Source organism: Scyliorhinus torazame, chromosome 6 (assembly GCF_047496885.1).
Source record: "Scyliorhinus torazame isolate Kashiwa2021f chromosome 6, sScyTor2.1, whole genome shotgun sequence".
Lineage (NCBI taxonomy): Eukaryota > Metazoa > Chordata > Chondrichthyes > Carcharhiniformes > Scyliorhinidae > Scyliorhinus > Scyliorhinus torazame.
In genome coordinates, this window is record NC_092712.1 from 89,836,330 (window position 1) to 89,848,432 (window position 12,103).

Here is a 12,103-nt window from a genome sequence, read left to right on the forward strand (position 1 = left end):
GGCAGCAGATACAAAATAAAAGTTCAAAGACCTTGTCATTCCCTTGATTCCTATTATTCATTCCCTTCTCATTCACTGAGGCATCAATGTTAACTTTAGCCACCCTTTTCCATTTATATACTTGTGGAAGCTCTGTCTATTTTTTATATTTCTTGCTAGTTTACTCTCATAATCTATTTCCCCTATCTTCAGTACTCTTCAACTATAATTTGCTGGTTTCTAAAAATGTCCCCAATCTTTTGGCATGCCCACTAATCTCCGCAACATGAAACTGCCCTTCCTGTCAATTTAACATGACTCTTAAATAAAGTCTGAAAAAAGTATGTTATCACCGTATATAATCCAACACATCTCTCCCTTTCTTTAGCTCTGAAGAGTCATATGGACTTGAAATGTTAACTATATTTTCTCTCTGCCAGACCTGCTGAGTTGTTCCAGCATTTTTTTGTCTTTGTAATACCATTCTTAACCTCCGTGGTGGTTCATCATTTCTCAACTGTACATATCTTTGTTGAGAATTATGAAATATCTCTTTAAATATCAGCCACAGCTTATTTATCATTTTACCCAATCATCAAGTCTCCCAATCTACTTCAGCCAACTCTGTCTTCATACCTTTTAAATTGCCTTTATTTATGTTTTAGACATTAGTTTCAGGCCCAAGATTCTCACCTTACATATTATGATCACTCTTCCCTAGCGCATCCTTTATTATGAGATCATTAATTTAATCCTAACTTATTGCACATTATCAGATTCTGAATTATACAGTTTCCTGGTTGGTTCCATGCTGTATTTCATTATACCAATAATCCTTCTAATCATCAGTTGTATTATTTTATACCCTACTGAAGTAAGGCTAAGAGGCCTATAATTTCCTGTATCTGTTTTGTCACTCTTTTTTGCTTGAGTGCTGATTGATTGCTTCACATGAGCTATTTAGTGAAAGAAAAACAATATGCTTGTCATAATCAGTGATAAGGCACAGAGTCATTGCTGTGTAACTCAAGGGAAAATGGTTTACAGTTTGTCAGCCCTCATTGCCAGATTTTGCATACAGCATCTGACAACATTTAGCCTGACAGCATTTCATTCTTCTGTTTTAAATAGACTGATGTGGGCTTTACTGGATAAAACTTGACAACGGTAGGGGACTGCTGCATAGTTTTTATTTTTAAAAAATTTTTGTTAAGTCTATTTTAGGTTAGCATATCTGTATCCATGAGATAGAACTTAATGGGTTAAAGACAATGCTGGTGCATATATGTGGTAATATAGTCATTAGTTATTGACCATAAAATCCCTTGGGATGTTCTGAGGTAATGAAAAATGCTATATAAATGCAATGTTGTTTCTTTCCCCACATCTATTAGTGATTTGGAAAGTTATCTCATTCCCAGATGAAAATCTGGGCAATATGATTTTGAACGGTTAAGCATTGTATTTAATATTGTTTCCATCCCCAATTACTGTCAACCGAATTCCCCTTCACCTCAATTTCTACCTCTCCTCTTCCTCTCTTGAAGGTATTAACTCATTGCTGGAAGAAGTTTCAAAGGTTTACATCCTCAAAGACCAATGCATTGTTCAGCTCCGAGTTTCAATAAGGTTTTCATTGGAACATTGGAACATAAGGACAGGAATAGGCCGTTCAGTCTATTGAATACGGTTTACTATTCAATTAGATCAGTACTGATCATCTGTCGCAAGACCACTTTTCCGCGTTATCTCCTTAATCCCTTGATATCATTAGTATCCAGAAATCGATCGATATCTCTCTTGAATGTGCTCAATGATTGAACTTCCACAGGGTCAAGAATGACAAAGATTCATCTCTTTGAGTGAAGAAATTTCCCCGCATGTCAGTCTTAATGGTCTGCCCCTTATTCTGACACTGTGCCACAAGTTTCTAGACTCACCAGCCAGGGAAAACATCTATTCTACATCTATGCTGTCACGCCCTGTAAGAATTTTGTAAGTTTCAGTGAGCTCACTCCAATATAGGCCCATTTTCCTGAATCTCTCCTCATAAGGCAATTTTGCCATTTTAGGGATTAGTTTGGTGAACTTTCATTGCACTCCCGCTACGTCAAATATATCCTTACTTAGATAAGGAGACTAAAACTGTACATAATGTGGCAGGTATGATCTCACTAATGCTCTATATAATTGCAACAGGGCATCATTATTCCGGCACTTCACGATGAAGGCCAACATACCACTGTCCTTCCTAATTGCTTGCTGCACCTGCACACTACCTTTTAGTGACTCATGAACAAAGACACCAAGGTCCCATTGGACATTAACACTTCATAACCTCTCACCATTTAAGGAATACTCTGTCTTTCTGTTTTATCTGTCAAAGTGGATAACTTAACAATTATTTCCATTATATTCCATCTGCCATGTTCTTGCTCATTCACTTAGTCTGTCTAAGTCCACTTAAAGCCTCATTGCTTTTTCCTCACAACTTACATTCCCACCTAGTTTTGTGTCATCAGCAAATTTGGAAATATCATATTTGGTGCCAACATCCAAACTATTTATATAGATTGTGAACAGCTGTGGCTCCAACATTGATCCTTGTGATACCCCACGAGTAACAGCCTGCCATCCTGAGAATGACCCATTTATTCCTAGTCTCTGTTTTATGTCTGTTAATCAGTTCTCAATCCATGCCTATGTATTACCCAAATCCCACGTGCTCCAATTTTATTTACTAACCTCTTGGGTGACATTTTATGACCACTCCCATCAGTAGAGCTTTGGATGGATTGCTGCATTATACGGACCCATCCCCATTGCAACTGGGCTGTAAAATTCCACCCCTTGTGTGGGGCTTTATCAAAAGCCTGCTGAAAAGCCAAATACACCACATCCACTGGTTCTCCTTTATCTATGCTATAAGTATCATAGAACCACAGAATTCTTCCTGGAGATGCTGCTGAATGTGATCAAGACAACAGAGGTTCTTGTCCGAAACAATACTGGGAGGATTCCTGAAACCAAGTCCATCATGCATGAGTGTATAGAGATGGCTGACATTAACATTGCAGGAACAACAACCCTGACATCTAGATTCACTGTAGGCAATGCCCTGAAGAGTAGTAAGGGTGAGTACAGCTCTTCAGTTCTCCATTTCTGCCAATAATATGTAATAACAATACTTCCACGCTCTGTGACCACTCTGAGCAATTTGCCCCACTCTTACATTCTGGAAATTGGTATATCAGACCTTCCACAAAATTCATGGAGTAGGGACAGTTTTGTTTGGTGACGTGAATCACACCAGCACAGAGGTATCAGGAACCATGGTGAACCATAGTTTGGAGTAAGGAATTGAATGAAAGGTAAGTTCAAAAGGTGTTTCCAAATTCACAGGTCATAACAAAATGCTGTAACATAAGTTATATGTGTTTTAATACAGTGAGTGATGACAAAGCTTTGTTTTAAAAGAGTAAGTGATCATTAAATATTGCATTTGCCAGTTGTTATTTCTGACATCTGACAATCTATCAAGGAAATGAGCAGCACTGTAAAATGGAACAGTCTTCAGATGCATTAGAATATATTGTCCCCTGGATAAAGGGTTATTCTGCATTGCACAAGAGTGAAATTCAGATTTGATTGTGTGAATTGTCCCCTTTGCTTTCATGTATACCTATACCTTGAAGTACAGCTCAAACGTTTGTTTGGTTATTTAAAATCTTTGACATATGGCTGAAATCTTTCTATCTTTGAAGTTCAATTCAGCCATCTGTTTGACTGTTTCAAAGGTTTGACATCTGACTTAGCTTTTGGCTGTTTTCAAATGTTTTAATATATTCAATCAGGTTGTTTCAACACAGTTGTTCAGTGGAATATCATTATGAACACTTGGCTGACTTCCAAACACACAAATGTAATCTATGCAGCAGGGCTTGTTGACACAGCTATCAAGGGCAATGTGAGCTTGGTTATTTTGATCAAGGAATATTTTTTTTATGTTAATTATTCTTAGGGTGAAGGGGCTGAGGGCATAGAGGTAATGGTGGTGAATGGAGATGAGGTCTGGGGGATGAAGGTCAAAGGGCCTCACACTCATCTCTAGAATAGAGGTGGGCAGTTTAATTTGGCCGCCTTGGCATTGGCCTGTCTTTATCTCCACCTCAGGCTTCTGCTGGAGGTGACAGGTCTGATTCCAGCCGTACCCAGCTCCCACCATGAAATAGCATGGTGGGAATTGTTGGTCAGGACATGGGATTGCGATGTTGAGAAAACTCCCTATTTCCGCCTAAATCCAGCCCTGTCTTATCGTAACTTGTGTTCCTTTTGCTCAGCCCTTCACAACAGCGAGAGAACCCTTGGAAAGACATTGCTGTGCAGGAGAATCTTTCTGCAAGGAACAATGATATGTTGCATCACCAGCAGAAGTAGAGAATGAATTGGAAGGATGCCCGTGTTGTGAAGTACTTGTTGTAGGCATTGCCCACAATAATTCATTTGCATTAACTTAACTTACAGTACTCACTTTCTGAAAAGTCAGATGTAAACATTGGAAATGTTTGAATGCCGTTCTGAAGTAGATTTCGAACAAAGAGATTGGTGCCCATTTTAACGAGCATATCATCCATTTCTCCGGTTCCACTGGCCCCTAATCCTCTCAAATCATTTCAATCTCCAAACATTTATCCTGTTGTACTTGTTTTCATTTATACTGCTGACTAATAAACCTCTTCTAGCAAACTGTTGCACTTTATGTGGAAGAAAAAACTGCATGATTTCTCACTGCTTTGGTGCTTGAAGTCTTTGTAGTTCCCTTCCACCATGTGTAAAATTTAGGATGAGGAGTGAAAGGATAACCTACTTTTGGGCTGTTGGCTATGCGATTCTGCAATGATAGGCAGCTTGACCTGCTCCTTCTGTCTCTAATCCTTCCTTAGGGATGCGCTTCATCTCTGCTTGGTGCCTTTTCAAACACCCTGGCTGTAAGTGTGACAGAATATGTCATCTCACCAACCTAATACTCCATTGAGGCCATATAAAATGTCTCTTGATTTACATTTCGCATAAAATGAAATGTATTCATCTGGTGCACTGTAACTGATTCTCTGATGCTTCAGCACCAGAAGAATAATTGACAGAATTACTCGCACAATGTTTTCAGCACGTCATGTTTTTGCATTCAGAGAGGACCTGTGAAATAATTCACCTGATATCTGATATGCAATAGAATAGAATCTTTATTTCATGATTTCATGGTAAAAAGTTTCAAAGTTGGCAAAGACAGAATCAAGGGTTTGCCCTTGCTCTGTGTGCCAATAAGTCACTGGGACGAAATCATACTGTAACAGCATTTCCAAAAAGCTTAATGACTTTATACAAAGTTCTCTGTCTCCAATCTCAATAAGGCATTAATCCAGCGATACTCTATTAGCACATTCATCAGAATACCAAACAAATGAATTTCATACAACCACATTAATCTGGCCCATCGGACACTGTCAATAAACCTTAACATGTGGCCGTCACATCTGGACACAATTCTGGCAAATCACAATGATCACTCATTGCCATTTTTGGGTCAAAATTATTCAATGATATGACCAGTACCCCTCCTCCCAACGTTACTCTATGATGTCATTTGTGAGTTTATTCACTTTAATTGGACATATTACTCAGATTAATTTGATGGTGAAATGGAAGATTAGGATAATCTTTGATCTATAAGGCAGGATTTTTCAGATGATGGTGTTTCCCGCCCCGCCAGCAAAAAGGTTGACAGGGAATGCATCCTTGTCAATAGATCCTTGACAGTAGACCCGCAAGTAAAGCATCATGTGGTTGGAGGCTTGACTTCTGCCTCTCACTTGGGAAGAAGTTCTAATGTGAAGGGTGGTTACTCAGGATTACTCCATGTGCCAGTTAGGCTAGAAATAGGAGGATAGTGAAGTTAACCACGTGGCTAAACCAGTGGTGTAGGAGGGAGGGTTTCAGATTTCTGGACCATTGGGATCTCTTCCAGGGCAGGTGGGACCTGTACAAGAGGGACGGGTTGCATCTAAACTCGAGGGGCACCAATTTCCTGGCAGGGGGGTTTGCTGGTGTCACTCAGGAGGATTTAAACTAATATGGCAGGGGGGTGGGAACTAGAGCGTTAGCTTAGAAGGTGTCATAACTGAAGGGGAAATAGAGAACAAAAATAATGGAACAACATCACCCTCAGGCAGAGCAAAAAAGGTGACAAGTGTGAGAAGGGAGGTGGTCAATGCAGGATTGAGGGTGTTGTACCTTAATGCGTGCAGTATACAGAACAAGGTAAATGAGCTTGTTGCGCACATTAAAATTGACCGGTACGATGTTGTGGGCATCACCGAGATGTAGTTGCAAGGGGATCAGGGCTGGGATCTAAATATACAAGGATGTGTCCTATCGAAAGGACAGGCAGATGGGCAAAGGGGGTGGGGTTGCATTGTTCGTAAGGAATGAAGTTAAATTGATAGCAAGGAGCGATATAGGATCAGAAGGCATAGAATCTCTGTGGGTAGAGTTGAGGAATCGCAAAGGTAAAAATACCTCGATGGGAGTTATGTACAGGCCCTGAGCAGCAGTCAGGATGTGGGGCAGAAAATGAATGAGGAGATAGAGAAAGCATGTAAAAAAGGCAATATCACAATAGTCATGGGCAACTTCAATATGTACGTGGACTGGGAAAATCAGGTTGGTAGTGGACCCCAAGAAAAGGAATTTGTGGAATGTTTAAGAGATGGTTTTTTGGAGCAGCTTGTGGTAGAGCCCACCAGGGAACAGGCAATTCTGGATTTGGTGATGTGTAATGAGGCAGAGTTGATTAGGGATCTTAAGGTAAAGGAACCCTTAGGGAGCAGTGACCACAACATGATAGAATTTACCCTGCAGTTTGAGAGGGAGAAGCTGCAGTCAGATGTAACGGTATTACAATTAAATAAGAGTAACTACAAAGACATGAGGGAGGAGCTGGCCAGAATTGATTGGAGAAGGAGCCCAGCAGGGAAGACAATGGAACAGCAATGGTAGGGGTCTTTGGGAGTTATTTGGGAGGCACAGCAGAAATTCATCCCAAGGAGGAGGAAACATACTAAGGGCAGGACAAGGCATCCATGATTGATGAGGGAAGTCAAGGACAGCATAAAAGCAAAAGAAAAAGCATAAGATGTGGCAAGGATTCTTGGAAATCAGAGGATTAGGAATCATTTAAAGGTGAGCAGAGGACAACTAAAAAAGCAATAAGGGGAGAGAAGAATGAAATATGAGTGCAAGTTAGCTGGTAATATAATAGAAGATAGGAAGAGTTTCTTTCAATCTATAAAAGGTAAGAGAGAGTCAAAAATAGACATTGGACCACTGGAAAACGTGGCTGGAGAAGTAATAATAGGAAACAAAGAAATGGTAGATGAACTGAATAGTTACTTTGCATCGGTCTTCATGGTGGAAGACACCAGTGGGATGCCAGAGCTCCAGGAGGACCAGGGGGCAGAGGTGAGTGCAGTGGCCATCACTAAGGAGAAGGCTCTGGGGAAACTAAAAGGTCTGAAGGTGGATATGTCACCTGGACCGGATGGACTACACCCCAGGGTCCTAAAAGAGATAGCTGAGGAAATTGTGGAGGCATTGGTGATAATCTTTCTGGAATCATTGGAGGTAGGAAGGGTCCCAAAGGACTGGAAAGTGGCTAATGTAACAACTGCTGTTTAAGAAGGGAGGGAGGCAGAAGATGGGAAATTATAGGCTGGTTAGCATGATTCAGTCATTGGTAAGATTTTAGAGTCTGTTATTAAAGATGAGATTGCGAAGTACTTGGAAGTGCAAGGTAAAATAGGACTGAGTCAGCACGGCTTTGTCAAAGGGTGGTCATGTCTGACAAATCTATTAGAGTTCTTTGAGGAGGTGACAAAGAAGTTAGACAAAGGAGAACCAGTCGACGTTATTTATTTAGAATACCAGAAGGCCTTTGACAAGGTGCCGCATAGGAGTCTGTTAAATAAGTTAAGAGCCCATGGTTTTAAGGGTAAGATCCTGGCATGGATAAAGGATTGGCTGACTGGCAGAAGGCAGAGAGTGGGGATAAAGGGGTCTTTTTCAGGATGGCAGCCGATGACTAGTGGTGTGCCGCAGGGGTCTGTGCTGGGACCACAACTTTTTATAATATACATTAATGATCTGGAAGAAGGAACTGAAGGCACTGTTGCTAAGTTTGGGTGAACAGGGATGGGAATTAAACATCCAGGGGTATTCAGTATTTCGGAAGGACAAACCAAAAGGAATAGGTGGTGGGTTGCATTGCTGGTTAAAGAGGAAATTAACATAATAGTGAGGAACAATGCGAAATGTGAGAAACACCAAGGGGCAAAAAACGTTAATGGGGGTTGAATATAGATCCCCAAACTGTACTGGTGATGTTGGGAATGCCATTAAACAGGAATTTTAATGGCATGCGATAAAGGAATGCGATAAAGGAATACCTGTAATTGTGTGTGACGTTAATCTCATATAGTATGACCAAATCAAATTAGCAACAATAGCGTAGAGGAGGAATTCCTGGAGTGTTTACGGGATGGTTTTGTGGACCAATAGGTTGAGGAAACAACTAGAGAACAGGCCATCTTAGACTGGGTATTGTATAATGAGAAAGGAATAATTGGCAGTCAAGTTATGCGATGCCCCTTGGCCCCTACCAAAACATGGTAGAATTCCTCATCAAGATGGAGAGTGGGATATTTGATTCTGAGACTAGGATCCTGAATCTTAATAAAGGAAACCATGATGGTATGAGACGTGAGTTGGCTATGATGGATAGGGAAATGTTACTTAAAGGGATGACGGTGGATAGACAATGGAAAATATTCAGAGAGCGCATGGGTCAACTGCAAAAATTATTCATTCCTATGGGAAAGGTGGACGATTCATGGCTTTTAAGGGAAATTCAAGATAGTATTAGATCTAAGGGAGATGCATACAAATTGGACAAGAAAAACAACAGGTCCGAGGATTGGGAGCAGTTTAGAATTCAGCTAAGGAGGGCAAAGAGATTGATTAAGAAGGACAAAATAGAGAATGAGAGTAAGCTTGCAGGGAACATAAAAACAAGAAATAAAAGCTTCTCTAGGCATGTGAAGATATAACATAAGAACTAGGAGCAGGAGTAGGCCATCTGGCCCCTCGAGCCTGCTCCACCATTCAATGAGATCATGGCTGATCTTTTGTGGACTCAGCTCCACTTTCCGGCCCGAACACCATAACCCTTAATCCCTTTATTCTTCAAAAAACTATCTATCTTTATTCAGCTATCTTTATAAAGCTTGGTGAAGATAAATGTAGATCCCTTACAATCAGAAACAGGGGAATTTATAATGGGGAAGAAAGGAATAACTGACCAACTAAATACATACTTTGGTTCTGTCTTCAGAAAGGAGGATGAAAAAATATTGTGCCAGAAATGTTTGGGAACTCAGGGTTTAGTGCGAGGGAGGATTAGTAGGGAAATTATATTGGGGAAATTGATTCCCAGGGCCTCATAATCTGCTTCCCAGAGTACTTAAGGAAGTGGCTCAAGAAATAGTGGATGCATTGGTGGTCAACTTCCAAGATTCAATAGTCTCTGGAACTGTTCCTGCAGATTGGAGGTAGCTAATGTAACTCCAGTATTTAAAAAGGGAGGTAGAGATGACAATATTAATTTCTTTACCCGTCAGCCTGGCCTCAATAAAACTCGAGATGGATTTGTAGGCATAGTATTATTTATTTTTAACCAACTTGCAAGTCTGACTCGCTTCACAAAGACCCAGAGCACAAGCTGCCTCCTGGGGTCTCCCGAACCGAGTGCTATTGGAGACAAAGGAATCTCTACAAATGCATTCAAATGGCATCAAGTTTCACATACAAGATTCCCATAGGCCATCCTATACCCCTCTTGATCTGGCCATATATCCTGATTGCCACACTTCGCATTCCTTAACCCTGGGCCTCTTGTTACCCAGCATCCTTTTCCCATCCTCCACCAGACACCCCTCCCCCCCCCTTCCTTGCCATGCTTTCTGAAATCCTTTGTCTGTGAACTCACTACTATTAGACTGATCACATCCACATTACTGTAACTAATATTTGAACTAACTATTTTATATCACATTCGTTTGTTCAATTCCTCATTCCCTCCTTTTATCATTTCATGATAACCTATCTGTCCAACCCGTAGCTATGGCCCCTCATCTAAGAAGATTCGTCGCTAGATTTCCAATTCCTGTTGCAGCACTCCGTCATCCGCTGTTCCTTCGTTGATCCTAACAGCCAAGATTCTCGGGGCGCCTAGCCGTTCCAGTGCACCCAGCATTTTACCCATCACGCATTTAAGGATGGCCAGGCCCACAAAGATGCAGCCGAGTGCCACTGCTAAATACATGGCCATATTTATCAATCAGTCCTTCCAACCTCCGAATGCCCAGTTACCCCAAGAGCCAGGGTCCTGCATTCCGTCCAGGCGATCCCGTATGCGATCCATAAATTTAGTGATGTTAGCGGTTAGGTCTTGAACTCCCATGATACACTTGCCCTGCACTATGGCGCATACCCCACCCTCACGGGCCAGAAGATAGTCAAGAGCATACCGGTTCTGCATGGCAAACAACCGCAGCTGAGACAATTCCTTAGTTATTGCCCCGAGGGCTCCCAAGGTTTCGTTTCCCAGGATGGTAAGGACACAAATAAAATAATTCCTATCGCTAACCGCCAAGGAACTCCCCACACCTCCCAGTGTCAAGACGCTCAGAATTCCCCATCCGGCTGAGTGGCCCCGGTTGGGTGCGAGAACCTGAGGTTTTTTCCAGTTCTCGCAGAATTCGGCTGAGACTGCCCGGCGTGCCAACTAATTGTGCAGCATCCACGCCGAAGGGCAGGGGACTGTGGTAGGGACTAGAATCCCGATAACAATTTGGCAGGTAAATGGGTGACAAAACATTGGTCGCTGTGCCATTAAAAAAAAAGTAGTATCCTTGCTCTGTGTACAGGCTAGCATCCGATATGACACCTCCTGTCCGTACAGGTGGGGAACAGACATGTTATATTCGTTTCCACCTCTACCAGCAAACAGCCGTACCCGTCACTGATGAAACAATTCTCATACGACCGGGAGTCTCTATTGGGAGTGAAGTGGGTAGGTATGTACGCCCTCCACCATTGCAGCCTATCATACTGTGAATGGGAATTATCCCGAGGAAGGGGAAGGCAAATAGCCGGTGGTGCGGAACCCGGATCATAAGGAAGAGTGACTTGCTCAGGTAGTGTCTCGGTAAGGCTGACAATGAACCACCGTTTGGGGAGTGCCCCAAAGCGGTGAAACAGAAAATAACCTGGACACCGATGCGGGGTTCGGGTAGCAGACAACCCGTCCGTGGCCATACAAGCGGTGGTAGATCTGGTAGAAGAGATTCATAATACCCAGGTTTCCCTCATTCTGGGTCCTAAATGAATTAAGTATATCGCCTGATAACCCACCTTCTAGTTGTACTCCCCTTCTCACACGCTCCGTCCACTTTCTAGTCCCCCTCTCTCTCTCACAACCTCTTCCTACCCTCTCCTGACGGTCTGACTTTACCTGCACTGGGCTAAATCGCTGGCTTTGAAAGCAGACTAAGGCAGGCCAGCAGCACGATTCAATTCCCGTAACAGCCTCCCCGAACAGGCGCCGGAATGTGGCGACTAGGGGCTTTTCACAGTAACTTCATTTGAAGCCTACTTGTGACAATAAGCGATTTAATCTGTCCAAGAAATTGAGGCCCGTTATCAGAACTCAACTGAGCTGGTATGCCGTACCGGGGAATAATTTCCCGCCTCAGAACTTTAACCCCAGTAACAGCTTTATTAGTCGGATACGCCTCGACCCATCTGCTGAACACATCCACAATAACCAAAACATATTTATAACATTGACAACATTGACACCTTTCCAACTCAATGTAACCCATTTGGAGCGTCTCAAAGGGACCACTGGGCAACAGGGTCTGCCTCATACCACAAGGGATACCTTTGCCGGTGTTATATTGCTGACAAATCAAACACCGATTACTGATACTCTGGGCCAGCCCCTGCATTT